This window comes from Macaca fascicularis, chromosome 20 (assembly GCF_037993035.2).
Source record: "Macaca fascicularis isolate 582-1 chromosome 20, T2T-MFA8v1.1".
NCBI classification, from domain to species: domain Eukaryota; kingdom Metazoa; phylum Chordata; class Mammalia; order Primates; family Cercopithecidae; genus Macaca; species Macaca fascicularis.
The window spans coordinates 25,964,991-25,988,387 of NC_088394.1; positions in this window are offsets into that span (position 1 = coordinate 25,964,991).

Here is a 23,397-nt window from a genome sequence, read left to right on the forward strand (position 1 = left end):
CTAAGGACAAGTTGGAGAACCAGGGTGGACTGAAGATCTCTCTAACCCTGGAGCTGTACTACATGTTAGCCTGCAGAGCTTCCTAGCATCCCCATGAAGTAGCTTTGATCTTCCCATATTTTTGCTGTTGTTGAGGGAACTGAGGCTCCAAGAAGGATAATAGTTTGATCCATGAAACATGACCTCATGTTCAAACTCACACTGGCTGATTCCACCAACAGGGCTTCATCCTCCATGCTGTATCGTAAGCTAGAAAGATAATTGTGAATCTAATTTTAAAAGGGTCCCAGCTCCAGAAGAAACACTATTTGGTTGGATCACTGTGCACAGATTACTATTCTTCTCTGAGTTTTAATTTCCACAGCTATAAGATGTGAGAATGCTGTCCTAAATTCATGGTGTTGACAGGTAGCAGAGGAATCTAGTGGTGACACAGTTTTCAGAAACCTGAAAGGTATTCTCTCAGCCAACATGATCACACCAAATGTAACCTACTGCTTCCTCTGGATCCAACAGCCATGGAATTGTCCATCAGTGACCTTGGTCATTCAATTTAGTAATCACGATGATAGTAACTCAATGTGGCCCCAGTGCTTTGGGTACACAATCCCATTTAATCTTTTCTTTTTTTCTTTCTGGTTATACAACCTTCCAAACTTACAAAACATAACATGTCAGACCCATATATACTTTTTTCCAAGATTAAACAGATGTTAACATTTTACCATATTGCTTTAAAACTCTTTGTAAATAAACAAAATGTTACAGACACTAGTAAACTCCTCCTCCTCAGTTTTCCTTATTCTTTTCTTGACTTCTCTCCTTCCCCAGAGGTAACCTCAATAATGAATGGGTCTGACTGAATCACAGTTATGTTTGCGTTAATTTTTGTATATATATATCATATATATATAAACTATATTACATATATATGTGTACATAGAAATATGCTGTCTGTATACATATAATTTTGTGGATTTAAAAATTTTGTATGCAGTATTCTTTTAAAACTTGCTCTTCTCTCAAACTTATTGTTTTTCAGTTTATCTGCAGTGATTCATGTGGATCTCATTCACTCATTTAAACTGCAATATCATATCCTGTTGTGCATAAACTACAATTTATTTACCATTCCCCAGTTGAGAGAATGTTGGTTGTTTTTGCATTCTTGCAATTACAAACTACAACAATAATCATTCGTGTATAGTTCTCCTTGGGCACATAAGGGAATGTTTCCAGCACAAACATTCAGAAATGGAATTGGTAGATAATCAGTCTGGATATCTTCAACTGTACTAGGTAATGCCAAATTGCTGTCCAAAGTGGCTTTACCAATCTACATTCTCATCAGAAACATAAATTTCCATTTTCCCATATCCTCACCAACACTTACGTTACCAGATTTATTGATTTTGCCAATCTGAAGAGTACAAAATGGTATTTCACTGCCTATATTTTGAATAGACCCAATAGTGGCATTGAGAATATTTTTATAGTCTGTGGTAGATCAGGCTTTCCTTTCCTTTGAATTACTTTTTTATGTAGTTTGTCATTATTGGATTCTTTGATTTTAATGATTTGGGGAGGGTTCTTAATACATCCTAGATACTAATTCCTTGTAATTACGTGGTCTGCAAGAATCTTTTCTTAAGTTTTCTGCTCCAAAGGAATAAGATGTATTTTGTCATACAAAAGTTTTCACTTAATATAGTGATGTCTATCAGACTCTTCTTTGTGGCTCCTGGTGTATTTAGGAACCTTTTCCCCACCACCCTCATAAAAAACAGTTTCTCCTAGGCTTTCTTCTGAAGGTTTTACATCATTGATTTTCACATATATAATTTGAATATATCTGGAATATATTTTTTCATAAGGTATAAAGTTAAACATCTAAGGTTTTTATCTCTTCATGTGGGTTGCAAGTTGTCTCAGCACTAATCATTCACTAATTTAGAATGTCATGTACCAAACTCCCTTATTAAAAGAAGGTCTGTGTCTGGATGGATTGGAAACATCGCTCCATTTTTCCATTCCTGTGCCAGTACCACAATGCTTTCATTATGTGTGGCAGTTTCGGTCATTAAGTTACCATGTCTCTGCTCCAAATCCACCCTTCTGCTCTCTGTGTTGTGGTGCTGGGACTGGGACTCTGCAAACCCCATTTCTGCTTTGCCAGTTGGGGTTTGGGTTAGGGTTAGAACTGGGGTTAGGATTAAGGTTAGGGTAGAGGTTAGGGCCCCTGTTAGGCTTTGCCAACAGTGGGCTCTCAAAAGAGATGAAAAAGCTTGGAGAAGAGGAATAAAGACTTGCTCCTTCCTGTCTGATTATAATCCCTATGTGCCTCACCCCACCTTCACATCTTCAGCCAGGGAGCAACGGTCTATCATGGCTCAGTAGTTCAACCAGTTGGCAGTTTTCCCAACAGTTGCAGAGCCAGCTTCATCCTGTCACCCTCAGAGACTCCAGTGCCAGCTCAGCAATCTCAGAACTCAACACTCTTGTGAGCCCCCCACTTCAAAACTCAGTCACAGTCATGCAGACTCTGCCCTGAGCATTGACTTTTAACAATCCCAGCCATTCTCTTTTCCTCCTTAGTCCCAGACTTAGTAGACAATGCCTGTCATTACTGCTTCTGTGATCTCTTTGTGTCTTTTTTCACCTTTTATTTACATACTCAACATTTTTATACCCAGTTTGCAGTTCCTTATATTAAATCCTCTCTGTTAAAACAACTGGTGTGGTCTGTCTCTCCTGACTATGCCCTGACTGATAGAGCAGCTTTACGGTAATCTTGACACCTTAGAAGGAAATGTTCCCTCTTTATTTTTCTTCTTCAGAATTGCCTTGGAACTTCTTGGCCCTTACTTTCCCAAATGAATTTCATAGACCCTCCTATCAAGTTCTGTCCAAATGACAACAACAACAATAATAAACGTTTGGGCATTTTTATAGCAATTGCGTAAAGATATAGATGAATACAACTAACACGGGCACAGAAAACCAAACACCACATGTTCTCAATCATAAATGGAAGTTGAACAATGAGAACACATTGACATGGGGAGAGGAACATCACACACCAGGGTCTGTCAGGGGTGGAGGACAAGAGGAGGGAGAGCATTAGGACAAATACCTAATGCATGCGGGGCTTAAAACCTAGATGATGGGTTGATAAGTGCAGCAAACCACTATGGCACATGTATACCTGTGTGACAAACCTGCACGATCAGCACATGTATCCCAGAACTTGAAGTAAAATAAAATTTTTTAAAAACATACAGATGAATATGTAGAAAATTGCCATCTTTACTGAGATTTTCCTAATGTATGCAACCAACATGAGTTTCCCATTTCTGTAGGTCTTTTCATATGTCTTTCAGTAGGATATTATATTTTTCTCCACAAAGTTTAAGTATGTCTCCTGCTAAATAGATCTCTAATGAATTTATAGTTTTTGTTATGATGGTACATCAACTCTTTGTCTTTATTGTTTTTAATTGTTTCTAGCTGGTGTTTAAGAGCCTAATTGATTTTTTTTTCCTGTACATTGATCATGTATCCAGCAACTTGTATATTTGTTATTAATATGGCTGTATATTCTGTAGAATTTTCTATGAAGTTATATGAACTGTGAATAGGGACAGCTTTGTTTCTTCCTTTGCAGTTGTTATACCTGTTATTTCTTTGCATGTACAGGTGCAGGCGCTTGTGCCTGTGACTTATCACACTGTCATTGTGACTTTAGTTCATTATTGAATAATAGTATTTCCTTTTCTATCCAAGATAGAAAAACAGAAACTGGGTTTAACTTCTCCCTTGAAACATCTAAAAAAGTCATTTCATAATTATGATATTTTAAAATAATTCAAAATTTTAAAAATTATGAAACAATGGTTCTCAAAACATCGGACATTAGGCAAAGAACAATGACGTCTGAGATAAGACAGAAAAGAGGTGAGCACCGGAATCATTCCAGCTTCCTGCCCAGAGACGGTTCCAAGCTGAAGCATACCAAGGTGACCCAGGCAGAGTAAGTGGCCTCAGTGAATTAAAGAGATGGGGTCTGAGAGTCCAGAAAGGCCAGGTTGGCTGGATACCAGAGAAGCGAAAGCTAACTAGAGAGAGAGACAGATCGAGAGATAGGCATAGGTCCTGAGTGAGTCTTCAGGTGGGTACTGATCAGCTCAGGAATGTGAGAAAACTCCATTAGGTTAAGTAAAGAATCATTGTTAGGGATTACAGGGTACTGGCTGGGCATGGTGGCTCATGCCTGTAATCCCAGCACTTTGGGACGCTGAGATGGGAAGACTCAGAAGTTCAAGACCAGCCTGGACAACATAGCAAGATCCCACTTCAACAAAAATAAACATAAAATAAATTAACCAGATGTGGTGGCACATGCTTGTAGTCTCAACTACTCACGAGGCTAAGGTGGAAGGATCACTTGAGCCCAGGAGTCTGATGTTGCAGTGAGCTATGATGGTGCTACTGCACCCCAACCTGGGCAATAGAGTAAGACCCTGTCTCAAAAAAAAACAAAAGAAAAGATTATAGGGAACAATACTTAGGAATCACATGAGGCCAGGAAATACTGACTGTTATCCACCAGTCATTATGGGAAAACCTCATTATTCACAGAGCACTGGATAATGTAATAAAAGGGTTTGCCACAGTGGGGAGGCGGTATTAGCCCTCGACTAAGTGCTGCTCTGGCCTCGCCCAACAAAACTTAAATGTGAGACCCAAACAGGTTTCAAGTAATGCAATCACATCCAAGAACAAAGTTCAAGAAAAAAATATATATCTAGCACACAGCAAAATAAAATTCAAAACCAAAATTGACATTCAATCAAAAATTACCAAGCATCAAACACACAAGAAAATATAGCCCATAAGTAGGAAAACAATCAATCAAAACTGATACAGAATAGACCCAGTTGATAGAATTAAGAAGTAGAAACCAGAGAAAACTTTAAAGATGTTACTTAGAGATATGGAACAAATAAATGACATAAAATCAACTTCTAGAAATGAAAACTAAAATGTCTCAGGTGAGAAATACACAGAATGGGATGAATTCACAACAGATAAGATGTGGCAGAAGAAAACATCAGTGAAATGGAAAACATGGCCTTTGAAACTACCCAAAATGAAACACAAAAATCTGAAAATGAGCAGAGCATCAGTGAGCTGTAAGACAACCTTAAGTTCACTGATACATGTGAAACTGGAATGAAAAATATTTGAAGAAATAATGGCTGAATTTAAAAAGTAGAAACTATTTAAATAAAAATGTTTACCAAAGAAGATATACAAATGACCAATAAACACACAAAAAGAGGCTTAATTAACAATGAAAGGAAATCAAATTTAAATCATGAGATACCACTTCACATGCACAAAATGGAAATAATTTTAAGAAGACAAATAATAGCAAGTATTTGCAAGCATCTGAAGAAACTGGAACCCTCAAACATTGCTGATGGGAATAGGAATAATGATACAGCCACTATAGAAGAAAGTTTGTTGGGTCCTCAAAAATTTAAACATAAATTTAATATAAGACCCATATTTTCACTCTTTGGTATCTACCAAAGGGAAATAAATGAATCTGTCTGGACAAAGACTTATTCACAAATGTTCATAGCAGCATCATTCATGACAGTTAAAAACTTGCAACAACCCAAATGTCCATCAACTGATGAATGGATACTATTCAGAAATAAAAGAGAATGAACTCCTGATGCGTGCAACAACAGGGATGAACCTCAAAATCACTGGGCGAAGCGAAAGTGCCAAGATTACCAATGGATGACTCCATTTATATGAAATGTCCAGAAAAAGGCAAATCCAGGGAATCAGAAAGCAGATCAGTTGCCTGTAGCTAGAGATAGAAATAGGAAGTAACTAAATGGTTGTACAGAAATGTTTACTGGGTGATGGAATATTCTAAACTTGAGCTGTTGTGATTATTGCACAATCCTGTGAATTTGCAAAAAAAAAATCAATTGTTCACTAAGAGTGGGTGAGTTTTATAATACGAAATATAAATTATATATACATATATACTTTATGGTATATGTGCCTCAAGAAAGCTGCTTAAACAAGAGATTGTTAACACAATGAAAAGAAAAGATGTGGATAAAATACTAGCCAATTATACAGCTGATGTTTTGTGAAGCTTTTTTTAGATGAGGTCTAGCCCTGTCTCCCAGGCTGGAGTGCAGTGGTGCAATCATAGCTCACTGCAGCCTTGAACTTCTGGGCTTCAGAGATCTTCTTGCTTCCACCTCTCAAGTAGCTGTAACTACAGATAAATGCCAGCATGCCTGGCAATTTATATTATATGCTCTATATATATATATAAATATATTATATATATATATATATATATATATGCATATATGCACTTTTGTTTTTAGGGACAATATTTTGCTGTGTTGCCCAGGTTGGTCTTGAACTCCTGGCCTCAAGTCATTTTCCTGCCTCAGCCTCCCACATAGCTGGAATTACAGGTGCAAGCCACCGCATCTGGCATATATCTGATTTTTTATAGGATTTTTGCCCCGAATATATACAGTAGTTTCCCCTTGTCTGAGGTTTCAATTTCCACAGTATAAGTTACCCACAGTCAACTGCAGTCCAAAAATATTAAATGAAAAATTCCAGAAATAAGCAATTCATAGGTTTCCAATTGCATGCCATTTTGAGCAATGTGATAAAATCTTGAGTCATATGGCTCTGTCCAGCTCAGGACATAAATCGTTTCTTTGTCCAGTGTATCTACCCCATAGACACTATTTGCCAGTTAGTCACTTAGTAGCCATCTCAGTTATCAGATCAAAAAAACATGGCGTATATAGGTTCACTTCTGTCCACTGTTTCAGGCCTCCACTGGGGGTCTTGGAACTTATCATCCTCCTGAGGTAAGGAAAGGATGCTATGATAATAATTTTAAAAACAAATATTGGACAAAATATTTTAACAGATACTTTAACAAAGAAGAAATATAGCTGGCAAAATAAGCACATGAAAAGATGATCAACATCATTTACTCATTAGGGAAATGCACATGAAAACCACAGTGCACCTGGGAGGTGACAGTTGCAGTGAGCCGAGATCACGCCACTGCACTCCAGCCTGGGTGATAGAACGAGACTCCGTAAAAAAAAAAAAAAGAAAAGAAAAGAAAGAAAGAAAGAAAACTATTATGTGTTGACAAGGACATAGTGCCACTGGAATCTTGTACACTGCTAGTGGAAATGTAAAATCGTTCCAAGACATTTGGAAAATTAGTTTAGTAGTTCATAAAGCATCAAACATACACCTATCTTATGATCCTGCCACTTCACTCCTAAGTATTTAGGCAAAAGAAATGAAGGTGTAAGTCTAGACAAGAACTCGTATGCCCATGTTCACAGCAGCTTTATTTAAATTAGCCAAAAACAGGGAGCAACCCAAATGTCTATCAACAGACAATGGATAAACAAAAGGTGGTATATCCATACGAGGGAATATTACTTTGCAGCAATAAAAAGGGGTGAATTACTGACATATAACACAAATGAATCTTAAAGTAGTTACTTAGAATACTAAGGCAGATGCAAAAGACATATATTGTATTATTTGATTACTATTAAATTCTGAAAAAGGAATACTAATCTATTGCAACAGAAAGCAGATTAGTGGTTGTCTAGGGACAGGAGGCTGTGTCAGACAAGGAGGCACAGGAGGGAAGATTACCAAGGGCACAAGGACTTTCTCTGAGTTGTTTCACTTAAGATAATGGCCTTCAGTTTCATCCATGTTGATGCAAAATTATGCAATGAATGCATAGTTTCATTCTTTATTATGATTGAATAGTATTCCATTGTGTATATCTACCACATATTCTTTATCCAATCACCTGCTTATGAACACTTATTGATTGTGTCGATTCCTGTCTTTGCTGTTGTGAATACTGGCGTGATAGACATACTAGTGCAGTTATCTTTTTGATAGAGTGATTTATTTTCCTTTGGGTAGATGCCCAATAGTGGGATTGCTGGATCCAATGGTAGTTGTATTTTCAGTTCTTTGGGAAATCTCCATACTGCTTTTCATAGAATTGTACTAATTTTATATTCCTATCAACAGTGTGTAAGTATTCCCTTTTCTATGCACTCTGCGTACACATGGACATAGAGTTTAGAATGATTGACATTGGAGACAAGGAGGATTGGAGGGTGTGAGGGGAGTCGGTAACAAGAAATTACTTAATGGGTACAATGTACATTATTCCAGTGATATATACGTTAAATGCCCAGACTTCACCAACAGGTAATGCATCCATGTAAGAAAAATGTACTTGTACCCCTTACATTTGCACAAATAGAAAGCAAAACAAAACAAAACCCACAAAGAACATGAGAAAACCATTGGGGGTAATGGACATATTCACAATCTTGGTTATGGTGATAGTTTCATGGTTATATACACATGTCAAAACTTATCAAATTGTACAAATTATGTGCTATTTATTAAATATCAATTATACCTCAATGAAGTTATTTCATAAAATAGCAAAAATAATGGGAGAGAGGCAGAAGTGGAGACATGCTTGTGTTGTCACCAACTCTAAAGAAAATGCTGCTTAAATTTCACCATTATGTATGGTTGCTCTTGGATTTTAGTAGATGCCTTTGGATGCAAAATATTGCATCTCATACTCTTCTTGTAAAATTCTTTCTGCCCATCATTTTTTTTCTTATCGAATGTTTTTAAGTAGTTCAGTCTACTCTACTCTCTTGTTGCAAAGTAAGAGATTTCCAGTGCTTAACCTTGAAACAGAAAACCTTTTTAACTGCTACTGAGAGAAATCTCAGGAAGAAGAAAATGTTTCTTCTATCCCCCAAGAGTTGCAGAAAAAGCAGACAGTATACCTGCACCATAAAGCTACTTCAAAGGCGAGATGGTGAGAGTATTAACAAATTCATCAGTTTTACTTTCCTATTGGGTGTGAAGAATGCTGTGTAAATATATAATCCTGCTCTGTTTCCTGTTACTGTGAAACTGTGCATGGGAATAGTCACACAAAGGAATCTATTAAGTCAACAGATATTGCCCGTGAAATATAACCTATACCCTAAAATGCCTTCAATTCTAAGCAACTGTTCTGACTTCATAATTTGTTGCACTGGTAGTAAAAACTGAAATTGACATCTCTGTTTGCTGAACAGTGCAAATCTTAGGAATTTTCCACGAGAAGCAAAAGGAAGGCTGGGGAATTTCCTTCTTTATGCATAGAAGCATAGAAATATAATAAATTCCATGACTTGATTTCCTCATTCAACTTAAGCATTTGAGAGTTTTTTCTCATTAAAGTAGAAGTATGCTTCAGCAGGTTAAGGAACTTTCTTCTGTTTCAGCTCACTAAAAGATTTCTTCTTAATCATGAATATTTCTTGATTTTTATACATTTTGCTGAGTTTATTGAGAGAATCATATGAGTTTCTGTGTTTAATCTCAATACAGTAAACTATATTAACTAGATTTTTTTTTTTACTGTTTCTTTTTTTATAAATAACTTTTGGAGTACAAGTGGCTTTTGGTTCCATGGATAAATTATATACTAGTGAATTCTGAGATTTTAGAGCACCTGCCATCCAAGTATTGTTCATTGTACCTAAAGTGTAGTTTTTTCCCCTAATCCCCCTCCCACCCTCCTCTCTCTGAGTCTCGAAAGTCTATTATACCATCTTATGCCTTTGCATACGCATAGCTTAGCTCCCACTTATAAGTGAGAACATATGGTTTTTGATTTTCCACTCCTGTGTTACTTATCTTAGAATAATGGCCTCCATCTCCATCTAAGGTGCTGCAAAGGCCATTATTTCATTCATTTTAATGACTGAGTAGTATTCCATGGTGTATATACACCATATATAATTCTTTATCTGCTTATTAGTCGATGGGCACTTAAGTTGGTTCCACATCTTTGCAATTGCGAATTGTGTTTCTATAAACATACATGTGCAAGTGTCTTTTGCATATAGTGACTTCTTTTCCTTTGGGTAGACTCTCAGTAGTGGAATTGCTGGATCGAATGGGATATCTATTTTCTCCTCTTTAAGGAATCTCCATACTGTTTTCCATAGAAGTTTTACTAATTTACATTCCTCCAGCAATGTAAAAGTGTCCCCTTTTCCCCACATCCACACCAACATCTATTATTTTTTGACCTTTTAATAATGACCATTCTTGCAGGAGTAAGGTGGCATCTCACTGTGGTTTTAATTTGCATTTCCCAGATTAGTGATGATGAGCATTTTTTCATATATCTGCATATCTTCTTTTGAGAAATGTCTATTCATATCATTTGCCCATTTTTCAATGGGATTACTGGGGTTTTTCCTTAGTAATTTGTTCGAGTTCCTCATAGATTCTGAATACTAGTCCTTCATCAGATTCATAGTTTGCAAATATTTAATTTTTTTATTGTATACATTTAAGGTATATACCATGATGTTTTGGTATACCTGTCTAGATACACATATACATAGTGAAGTGATTACTACCATCAGGCAAATTAACATCTTCATCATCTCCTAAAGTTACCTTGTGTGTGTGTGGTAAGAGTACCTAAAATCTACTCTCTTGGTAAATTACCAGTATATAATACAATATTGTTAGCTATAGTCTTCATCTTGTACATTAGTGCGCCACTTATTCATCTTACGTAACTGAAACTTTGTACATTTCTTAAAAATTGAGGCAGGGTTTCACTCTGTCACCCAGGATGGAGTGCAGTGGTGTGAGTACAGCTTACTGCAGCCTTGACCTCCCAGGGCTCAAGTGATCCTCCCACCTCAACCTCCTGAGTAGCTGGAACCACAGGCACATGCCACCATGTCCAGTTAACTTTTTATTTGTTTGTTTGTTTGCTTGTTTTTGTAGAGACTGGGTTTCACCACATTGTCCAGGCTGGTCTTAAACTCCTGGACTCAACTGATCCTCTCGCCTTGGCCCCCAAAGTACTGGGATTACAAGTGTGAGCCACCGTGCCCAGCCTGAAGCTCTGCACATTTTTTTAAACAGTGAACTATTCTTATGTTTCCGGAAAAATCTCTAATTAATTATGCTATGCCTATAACACAAGTTGCTGAGTTTTGTTTGCAGATATCTTACTTAAGATTTTTGTTCATAAGTATAATTGGAATATCATTTTCCTTCACTATAGTATCCTTGTATAATTCTGGTTTCAAGATTCTGTTAGCCTCATAAAAGGTATTGGAGAGTCATCCTTTTGTTGTTTTTTGCATTAGACGTTATTTGTTCCTCAAATGTTTGGTAAAACACACTTACATTTGGGATGTCTTCCAAGAGATTATGTCTTCTAAGAGATTAATTTAAGGCATAATTTTGTCACTACATTAGCTGTATCTCATGATTTTTGACATGAAAAGTTTTATTTTTTATTGTTATATATATTTCCTAATATTCGTTGTGATTTTTTCTTTGATACATCAATTATCTACACATATATTGTTAAAAAACAAAATTTTTTTTTGCTTTCTGATTTTATGAGACTGTGGTTAAGGATGTGGTATTGGTAATTAAGATTTACTATGTGGCTGGACCACACAGTCAGCTTTTATAAATATTCCATGAGGTTTAGACAAGAATTTTTATATTCTCTAAATATTACCTGCAAAATTCTATATATGTTCATTTGCTCAATCTTAATGTGCTACTTTTGTTACTCAAATTTTCTACAGCCTTATAAAGTTTTGTCAGTTTCACTTATCAATTAGTAAGAGAGGTATGTTAAATGTTAAACTCTCTCATTCTGACTGTAGATTTGTATACTTACCCTTGTAATGTTGTCGATACCTACTTTGTACTTTTTTTTTTTTTCTTTTTGTGTGTGTGTGTGTGTGTGTGTGTGTGTGTGTGTGTGTGTGTGTGTGTGACGGAGTCTTGCTCCTCGCCCAGGCTGGAGTGCAATGGCGCAATCTTGGCTCACTGCAAGCTCCGCCTCCTGGGTTCCCGCCATTCTCCTGCCTCCGCCTCCAGAGTAGCTGGGACTACAGGCGCCCACCACCACGCCCGGCTAATTTTTTGTATTTTTAGTAGAGACGGGGTTTCACCGTGTTAGCCAGGATGGTCTTGATCTCCTGACCTCGTGATCCGTCCGCCTCGGCCTCCCAAAGTGCTGGGATTACAGGCGTGAGCCACCACGCCCGGCCTACTTTATACATTTTTAACCTATCTTCTTAGACTATGCAAGTCCAGAAAACCTATCTCCCTGAAGAATCAATCCTATTATCGTTATATACCAATTGTTTTCATCGTTAATAATACATTTCTCTTTACAAATTTTTTTGTTTTATTTTAATATAGGTACTTTCTGTAAGTGTATAAATGTATATATAAGTGTTATATATAAGATTTCTTTAAGTCAATGCTGATTTTTTTTTTAATTTTAGATTCAGGGGGTATATGTGCAGGTTTGTTGCATGCATATATTGTGTGATGCTGAGATTTGGGGCTTCAATTAAATCTGTCACCCAAATAGTGAACATAGTATCCTATAAGCAGTTTCTCAACCCTTGTCTCCCTCCCCACTATTTTTTATTTTGTTTATTTATTTATTTTGAGACGGAGTCTCATTCTGTCGCCCAGGCTGGAGTGCTGTGGTGTGATCTCGGCTCACTGCAACTTCTGCCTCCCAGATTCAAGTGATTCTCCTGCCTCAGCCTCCTGAGTAGGTGAGACTATAGGCATTTTTTTTTGTATTTTTAGTAGAGATGGGTTTGTCATGTTGGCCAGGTTGGTCTCGAACTCCTGACCTCAGGTGATCTGCCCCCCTCTGCCTCCCAAAGTGCTGGGATTACAGGTGTGAGCGCCTGGCCCAATTTTAAATTTATCTTACAAAAGAGGGGTCAGCAAACTAATGTTTAAGGGCCAAGTCCCACTACCACATGCTTTTGTAAATAATGTTTTATTGGAACACAAGCACACTCATCATTTATATATTACCTATGGCTGCTTTCAGACTAAGACAGCAGAGTTTAGTAGTTGTGACAAAGACTTTGTGACTGGAAAAGCCCTAAAATATTTACTACATAGCTCTTTCCAGAAAAAGATTCTTGACCGGTGTGATACAACATTGAATAAATCCAAATGCATATTTATAACATATGGATAAGACAGGAAGCAATGCCATGGACACCTGTGTACCCAAGACCCAGTTTAAGAAACAGAACCTCACAAGTACCTTTGAAACTGCCCACAGGTCCCTCCTAGATCTTAGCCTGGACCCTCTCCCTCAGATCCAGCCCCCTCCTGCTTGTCATTTGAGTTTATCATTCCACTGTTTTCTTTACAATTGTACTGTGTTTGTATCACTAAACGACCTATTGTTTAATTTTCCATGAATTTTGAACTTTAAGTAAATAGAGTGGTAGCAGATTATTCATTGGCAATTTGCCTTTTTTGCTCAATTTATTATGTTTTTGAGATTTCTCCTTGTTGCTGCATGTAGCAGTAAGTTCATTTCCACTGCTGTTTAGAATCCCATTGTATGTACCAAAATGTAATTTTCCCTTCCAAAGCTGATAAGTCTTTTCAGTCCTTCTGTTATTATAAAATGCTCTTCTCTGGTCCTCCCTGTATGTGTCTCATGCTGCACATGAGCAAGCGTTTATCAAGGATATATTCCTAGAGAATTGGTGAATTGCTTGTTCATAGGGTATAATTATCTTCACTTTTACCAGAGAAAGCCAAATTGCTTTCCAAAGTGGTTACGAATTCATCCTCCTATCAGAAATGCATACAATTTGCCATCATGCCTTGGACTCACCAAAAATTGATATTGCCTTTTTTTTTTAGGCAATTAGGTGACATGATGTCTCATGGTTGTTTTCATTTTTATTTCTCCAAATATTAAGAAAGTTGAACATAATGTTGCATGGTGAATGACATTTGCATTGCCACTTATGTGATGTCTTTTACAAGTTGCTTGTTTATTTTTCAATTTCATTAATCTCATTTTGTGGCTTGTATTTTAACTCTTTTTGTTTATTATTTGTTTTATATGCATTTGTTTATGTAATCAAATTTATTAATCTTTCCCTTTATAATGTGTACTTTTCTTTCTTTCTTTCTTTCTTTCTGTAATAGTTGGGATCTTGCTCTGTCACCCAGGATGAAGTACAATGGCAAAATTATAGTTCACTGCAGTCTCAAATTTCTAAGCTCAAGCAATCCTCCTGAGTAGCTGGGACTACAGGCATGTGCCACCATGCTGGGCTAATTTTTGCTTTTTTACTTTTATGTATATATGGGGTCTCACTATGTTGCCCCAGGCTGGTCTCAAACTCCTGGCCTCAAGTAATCCTCCCTCTTCAGCCTCCCAGAGTGCCAGGACTACAGACATGAGCCACTGTGCCCAGCCAATTTGTACTTTTCAAGTATTGCCTTAAAAATATGGTTCACTGGTGCAGAATCACAAATAAATTGTGCAATATTGTCTTCTAAAAGATTTTATGTTTGCCTTTCACATTTAAATATTTAATGTGCCTGGAAGTGATTTTTGTGTATAGTGTGAGGTAGGGATACTGGTTGTCCATCCATATGTAACACTATCTTATTAAGCATAGAATCATTATAATTTTAGCTAATATAGCTTTATACTAATTTTTAGTATGATATAAGACATTTCCCCTTTTCTGCTTTATGAATATCTTATTCTTATCTCTATTTTTTCATAATATTTAGTACTGTATTAACATCAAATTCTACAAAGAAAACAAAACCTGTTGGAATCTTAAAAAGAATAGCATTGACTCTTTAGATCAACTTGGGAAGAAATGACAGCTTTATGAAGCTGAGTCTTCTTATCCATACACATAAAATATCCCTTTATGTCTCCTTTAACTTCTTTCAGTAAAATTTAATAATTTTCTCCTTATAGGTCTGCAAATCTTTAGATTTAGTTTTATTTACATATAGTGTTATAAATGGTATATATTTTATTACATTTTCTACCCATTGGTGGCTGCTTACAAGAAATGCAATTTGTTTTTGTATATTAAATGTTTGTGCAAGAACTATGCTAAATTCTCTTATTAATTTTAATAATTTATCTGTAAGTTCTTTTGCATTTTCTGTGTAAATAATTATATCATCTGGGAACATTAACAGCTTTTTTCTTCTTCTCTAACTTATAGCTTTTATTTATTTTCTTACATTACTGTGCTGGCTAGGACTGCCAGTACAATATTTAATAGAAGTAGTGACAGTAGATACCACTTTCTCATTCTTGGTCTTAAAGCAGATGCTTTTCTCAATTTTCCATTAAATTTGGTATTTCTGAGAGGATTTTTGTATCAGTCTATGGGAAATCCTCTTTCATTCTTCTTTTGCTAAAAATTTTTGTCAGGTTTTTCTACACTTAGTGAAATTATTACAAGCTATTTCTCCTTTAACCTGTTTATGGGGTAATCAAATTTATTGATTATCTAATATGATCCAAAGTCACATCCCTAGAATATACTCAACTTGGACATCATGTGTTTTCTGTTTCAAGCATTGCTGGACACTTTTTTAGCAACAACTTGCTTGAGTTTTTTTTTTTTTTTTTCATCTATGTTTATAAATGAAATTGGCCTAAAAATAATCTTACTTACTTTTTTTTTTTTTCGATGTGGAGTCGCGTTGTTGTTGCCCAGGCAGGAGTGCAATGGCGTGGTCTTGGCTCACTGCAACCTCCACCTCCATGGTTCAAGTGATTCTCCTCTCTCAGCCTTTTGAGTAGCTGGGATTACAGGCACCCACCACCATGCCCGGCTAATTTTTGTACTTTTTAGTAGGTACAGGGTTTCACCATGTTGGCTAGGCTGGTCTGGAACTCCTGACCTCAAGTGATCCACCTGCCTCGGTCTTCCAAAGTGCTGGGATTACAGGCATTAGCTACCGTACCCAGCCTTAAATCTTACTTTCTTACACTGTCCTTGTTAGCTTTTGATGTCAATGTTCTGTCTCATGAAACGAGTGGGAAACGTTTCCTCTTCTTCTGCACTTGGTAAAAAATTTCAGAAAAGAAAAATCCAAGACAGACGTTTTACTTTCTCAGCTTGGGGATCTTCTGGATAAATTTGAATATCAAATGTAGGTAAGTAACAGGAGGCCTGTGTTTTGAAGTCACACAGGGTTTTTTTTTCTACCCAGAGATTGAGCATGAACAGACAAACTTCCTGTCTCATTCCTTGACTGGGGTTGCGGGGTGAATTTTTCTCCAGTCTACCCTCTCTCAGAAGAAGCAGCCTTTCAAGGGTTCTATATTTTTATGAGTGAAGGCTCAGTCCCTCCCAGTATCCTACACTCTATGATTAAAGACTGTCTCTGCCCTCAGTGCATACTAATAAAGCCTACTTCCCCAGGTTGTAAAATTGACACATACACACACACACACACACACACACACACCCTCAATATGGACACACTGCCCACATTCATGTCTATTCTCCTAGTTTTCCATCAATTAAAGAATCTCTTTGTTTTTTGCAAGCTCGTCTGGGCATTTAAAATTATAACTACACTATTTCCAGTATTTCTAGATATTTCTAGTGGGGGGATTTGTAGGTTTCTGATTCGTCACGTTGTCAGTGCCACAAATTCTCCCTCAGGGATTCATTACCATAACTTTGTGATATAGGGATAACACCCCAAATTTGCAGATGAAAAAGATGACCTGAAAGACACTAAGCTCTTTATCTGAGGTCACTCAGCTAGTGAATATCAGGACCAGGATTTGAACCAAAGAATGCCAAAGAATGCCAAAGTCTGCATTCCTAAACAAATCCAAATTTCTATTTGTCTTGAGTTACTTGAGAGCCAAGATTACCCATTTTTTACCCACTTACCGGGAAATTATAATAGACGGGCTGTAATTCTGTAACGCAGTCATAAGCCCAATCACAGATGCAGCCCAAGAGGAAAATCCTCTCTTTTACCCTGTACCCAGGACCCTGGTCCCCTTGCTCACTAACTGGTTACAAAATAATAATTTTTTTAAAGTTACTAGCCAAAGCACAGTAAAATTACTAGGCAAAACACAAACAAGAAAATAAAATAGCAGCAAATAAGATGCAGCATTAACTTTCAGTATATAAATAATTCACAAAAATCAATTTTTAGAAACCTACCTAATGGAGAAATGAACAAAGCAGATGGGCATAAAATTCACAAAAGAAAAAATATGAATGTGCAACCTCAGTATTAACTTTTTTAAAATTCAGCAGACCTAAATGTAAGAGCTAAATATATCAACTATTAGAAGAAAACATTAGAGTAAATCTTTCTGACTTTGGGTGATGCAATGGTTGGTTTCTTAGCTTTGACCACAAAAACGCAAGAGAAATAAAAAATATAGATACATTGGACATAATCAAAATTAAAAACTTTGTGCTGCAAATAATATTACCAAGAATTGAAAAAGGCAATTCACAATTTGAGAGGAGATATTTGTAAATCATATATCTGATAAGGAATTCATATCTAAAGCATATCAAGAACTCAAACTCAAAATAAAAAGAGAGATAACCTTTTTCAAAATGACCAAAGGATCTGAGTAGCCATTTCTCAGAGAAGATATATGTACAGATAATAAGGACATGAAAAGATGCTCAACGTGGTTAGCCACCAGGCAAATGCAAATCAAAGCCAAAAGGAGGTCCGGCACAGTGGCTCACGCCTGTAATCCCAGCGCTCGCCGAGGTAGGCAGATCACTTGAGCTCAAGAGTTCAAGACCAGCCTGGCCAAAATGGTGAAACCCCGTCTCTACTAAAATTATAAAAATCAGCCGGGCATGGTGGCAGGTGCCTGTAATCACAGCTACTCAGGAGGCTGAGGCAGGAGAATTGCTTGAACTGGGGAGGCAGAGGTTACAGTGAGGCAAGATTGCACTATTGTACTCTAGCCTGGGTGACACAGCAAGACTGTCAAAAGAAAGAAAAAGAAAGAAAGAAAGAGAGAAAGAGAGAAAGAGAGAGAGAGAGGAAGGAAGGAAGGAAGGAAGGAAGGAAGGAAGGAAGGAAGGAAGGAAGGAAGGAAGGAAGGAAGGAAGGAAGGAAGGAAGGAAGGAAGAAAAGCCACAATGAGATACCATTTCTCTCCCGGTAAAATGAAGACAGATGGGCAATAAGTGTTAGCAAGGATGTGGAGGAATAAGAACCCTCATTCATCGTTGGTGGGAATGTGAAGTAGTGAAATGGCTTTGGAAGATGGTCCAGCAGGTCTCCAAAAACCTAAATACATAGACTTACTGAGATAAGAGGCGGAACTGAACTCCGGAGGCGGGGCTCGGAGGGCTGGCTAAAACAGGGCAGGGGTGAAAGCAGCTTTCCATAAGACATGCCCACACGTGTCCCAGGTCAGTTCACCATCACCATGGCATCGCCCGGAAGTTACCGTCCTTTTCCATAGCTATCACCCTACAGACCCAAAAGCTACCACCCTTTTCCTAGAAATTTCTGCATAAACTATACCTCAATTTCCATGTAATTAAAAATGGGTGTAAACATGAGTGCAGCCCTGCCTTTGAGTTGCTACTCTGGACATACCACCTATGGGGTAGCCCTGCTCAGCAAGGAGAGTCCCTCTGCTGCTGCTGTGCACTGTGGCTTCAATAAAAGTTGCTGTTTAACACCACTGGCTCACCCTTGAATTCTTTCGTGGGTGAAGCCAAGAGCCCTCCCAGGCTAAGCCCCAATTTTGGGGTTCACCTGCTCTGCATCATTACAGTATGCTCCAGCAGTTCAAATCCTAGTTGTATACCCAAGAGAAGTGAAAACATACATCCACAGAAAAACTCCTACACAAATGTTCATAGCAATGTTATTCATAATAGCCAAAAAGCAGAAACAACATAATATCCATCAACAGAAGAATGGATGAACGATGTGGTCTATCCATACATTGGAATCACATTCAGTTTTACAAGGAATAAACTAGATCCACATGCTGTAACATGGGTGAACCTTGAAAACATTATGCTAAGTGAAAAAAAAACCAGAAAAGACCACAAATTGTATGATTTCAGAATATATATATAAAGTGGACTTTGTACAAAATGTTCAAAATCAGCAAATATGAAGATGCAGAAAGTGGATTAATGACTGTCTTGGAAGGAGGAGAGGAAACAGGTGATTCTCACGGTTATAGAGTTTTTCTTTTGGGGAAATGAAAATATTGTAAAATTAGATGATAGTGATGGTTGCACAATCTTCTGGATATACTGAACACTGAAGTAGACATGTTAAATGGGTAAATTATATCTCAATGAAGTTGTTTATAAAAAGAAGTAAAGAAAAATAAGGAGACACTTTTCTTTGACTAGTCAAGTTGCCAACTTTTCTACTTGCAAATGACGCTAATACCATATCTTGGCCAGGGTGGAAGAAAATCAGCGCTAGTAGAGGTGTAAATCAATGCATGTTTTCTGACAGTTTTAAGCATATATCAAAATCCTGAAAATAGGAATAACCTTTGCTCTAGTAATTTGCCCTCTAAAAAATAGAGCCTAAGGAAGTATATCTACAAATAGATGCAAAGCTTTGTATATTACAATGCTGATTACATAGTTATTTCTAATAGTAAAACAAGAAACACCCGAAATATAAAACAATGGAAAAATAAAGACATTGTTATACAAATATATTACAAAACACTATTCGTACATTAAAAATTATGTCATAAAAGGCAAGAAATCATCACAATGATTCATAATATGTAAAAGAGCAAGCTACAAAGCAATATGTAGAGAATAATTCTACTGTTGGGAAAATATTATTTAAAATACATACTTTTAAATATTAATAGTGGCTGAGCATAGGGACTCATGCCTGTAATTCCACCACATTGGGAGGTCCAGGTGGGAGGACTTCTTGAGCCTACAGGTTTGAGACCAGCCTGGGCAACATAGTGAGACCTCTACAAAACATAAAATAAAGATTAGCTGGGCATGGTGGCACAGGCCTATGGTCCCAACTACTCAGGAGGCTGAGATAGGAAGATGGCTTGAGCCCAAGAGTTTGAATCTGCAGTGGGTCGTGATCATGCCTTTGCACTCCAGCCTGGGAAATAGGGTGAGACCCCCATCTCAAATTTTATGTATATATATATATATATATAAAATTAAACATATAAAGACATTTCTCAAATATATATTGTCTCAATATATATAGACATTTCTCAAAGAAGACATATGTATGGCCAATAATTACATCCCAGCCTTATCAGTTTGGGAGATGGGCGGGATGGATGCATTTCCATCTCCCAATCCAATGAGGCCGATGGCATCCACTCCCATTATCAATGTCAGGGGTTCATGTGCAACATGGACCAGCCCTCATCCAGGTCACAATGATTGGTTCAGGGATGGTCACATAACCCAGTTCGGTCCTGGAGAAGTGATTTCTGAGAATTTTGATACATGATTGGAAAAAAGTCACTGTCCTTCAACTGTGGTTATACTATATATGTGTATTTTATATATATATATATATATATATGTGTATGTGTGTGTGTGTGTGTGTGTGTAGTTATTTTCTTCATATGATAATAGAAAATCATTTTTAATTTCAACTTTGTTCTTTATTCTCATTTTTCATAGAGAACATGTACTGGGATTTTAATGACAGAGAAAGTAGCATTTTAATGCGATTTGGATTTCTCACTTTCTTTGCCATCCTCTTCTAAAATGCAATGATTGATGACTTGTAAGATTTGAAAATCAAAGACCTCTGAGTTTCATCATTTCTAAGGGTACTATCTATTGCTAAGTCTATGACTCTGGTATTCCATGCTTAAACTATTTCTTTTTCCAGTCTACCTAGGATCCTCTCAGAGACAGATTCTTCCTATTTTCTTGCAAACTCTGTGGCCTCCCACTTCCAGAGAGGGAGGAGTCACAGTCTTGAAAAATAAGGTTATCAGCCATTGGGAGAACAAGACATTGTGAGATGAGGCGAGGCAAACCCTGCAGAGACCTGGAAACGATTTTTCTCTTCCAAAATATAATTAATCAATTATGTCCAAAGAAGTGGAATCAATATTTTTATAAATGAGATGTTCATACGCCAAGAAGGCATTGTGGCGGCAGTCACCTCCTCTTTCACTTGCTAATCCAATGTAAATTATGGGCTGTTTAGCTGACGTTTTCAGCATTTGCCAACCGAACTTTTTTATCCACTTTGGCATTCTGGTCACAACTTTCCAATTCTTTCGTCCAGCTACTGGCAGATGCAAGGTGCCAAGGTCTCTTAATAAACAATACACCACTAAGAACAAAATCTTGTATTCACTGGCTGCCCTCCTCTCCCAGGCCTTTGTAATTGTGTCACATTGATCTTCCTTGCATCCTGTAGGACACAGGAAAATGATGCGCAATTGGGGACACTGGCAAGGCTTAAATAAATTGCAACTTGATTGAATCCTTTTAATGCAAGAAACATTTATTAAGTGCCTACTGTGCACCACGACTCCTCCAGGCACTAGAGCTACAAAGATAAATCTCAGAGTCACTGCCCTCTGGGACTCACAATTCAGCGAAGGAGACAGGCAGGGAATAAGCAGTTGCATTGCATCATCACAGTCTCTGAGCTGTAGCTCTAAGCATGGCATTATGGGAACACAGAGGAAGGAACAATGAAGAACAGTTCCTCACAATTCTTGAAGGGTGGGAAGCTGCTCAGCAAGCAGACAAGGATAAGGTGTTCTGGCAAGAGAAGGGAAACAGAAGAAAGAATATGGCATTCAAGGAATGGGAAGAGAGAAAGTTCCAGAGAGGTAGACCAGAGCCAGGTTATGGCAGGCTCCATTTGTGTGCCTCTTCCACGGACATCTGTTGTTCTGCCTACCCTGTAGCCATCTCTCCTTCTTCTAGTACAGCATTCCAGTTTCCCTGTGGGCATCCAGTCTTTCTGCTTCGTAATCTTATGAGGCTGCTGGCACCCACTCCCATTATCAACATCAGGGCTTCATAGGCAACATGACCAGCCCTCACTGTTTCTGAACAGTGATTGGTTCAGAAAGTCACATGACCCACTTCAGGCCTGGAGATGTGAATTCTGGGACTTTTGATAGAAGATTGGCATAAAAGTCACTGTCCTTCAACTGTGGTTATTCGGCTGCTGGGGAGAACAACCAGGGTATGCCAGCAGGTACCTGAGGGGAGTGCCTGCCTGAGCAGGAAGCCAAGTCAAAGCAAAGTCAAGCTGAAAAGGGAACAGAAAGGTAACCCTATTGACATTGTTTTGTAAGCTAAAGGGGAAAAAATCTTCTTTTGACTTCAATAAATTTGATTGTTGTCTTTTAATTAATGCTGTAAGAGTTATCAATGAATTAATGCACCATTCCAGTATTTGGGGAATTAAGCCTGTAGAAAATAAGCCAGGGTCTAGTTAAAGAGGGCCTTTGAGATGACTTGAGATGGCGAAATTGAGATCCAAAGGTATTAAGGGGCTTACCTCAAATCACACTTAAATTAGTTGCAGACCCTGTTAAGAACCAGGTCTTGTGAAGCTGGGATAAGTGTTCTTTGCTTTCCAGCACTCCGTCCTGAGAGATCCATACTAACAACAGCAATGATGACACCGGCCACTGCCTGTGGGCACTGTTAAAGCCCTCTACATACACTAACTCATTTAATTATCTGAACTACTTCATAACGTAGGGATTATTCAGAGAAGTAAGAACTTTTGGGGCCGGGCGCGGTGGCTCAAGCCTGTAATCCCAGCACTTTGGGAGGCCGAGGCAGGTGGATCACGAGGTCAGGAGATCGAGACTATCCTGGCTAACATGGTGAAACCCCGTCTCTACTAAAAATACAGAAAACTAGCCGGGCGTGGTGGCGGGCACCTGTAGTCTCAGCTACTTGGGAGGCTGAGGCGGGAGAATGGCGTGAACCCGGGAGGCGGAGCTTGCAGTGAGCCGAGATCACGCCACTGCACTCCAGCCTGGGAGACACAGCAAGACTCCGTCTCAAAAAAAAAAAAAAAAAAAAAAAAGAACTTTTGGACCATTTGCAACCAGTCCAAATTTTGCACCATTTGAACTCATTTGCAACCAGTTGAGTTCACCGTCTGGAAGAGCAAGGGGTAGGGGTGAATTTAAGCTCAATCCAGGATATTCTGGTGGAAGGATGGCTGGGTGAGTGGTATATGGATGGACAGCTAGGAGATCTGAGGGTCACACTGCAGCTAGGGTGAATAGAGCCTTACAACTCTGTTAGAGAATTGGAAGTCACTCTTCAGGGAGTGGGACCCCACAAGGGGTTCAGGGATATAGAGAATAAGGTCCATGAAGAAGATCAGGGCATCAGTCAGAATTATCAAGGTTTAAGTCTTGGTTAA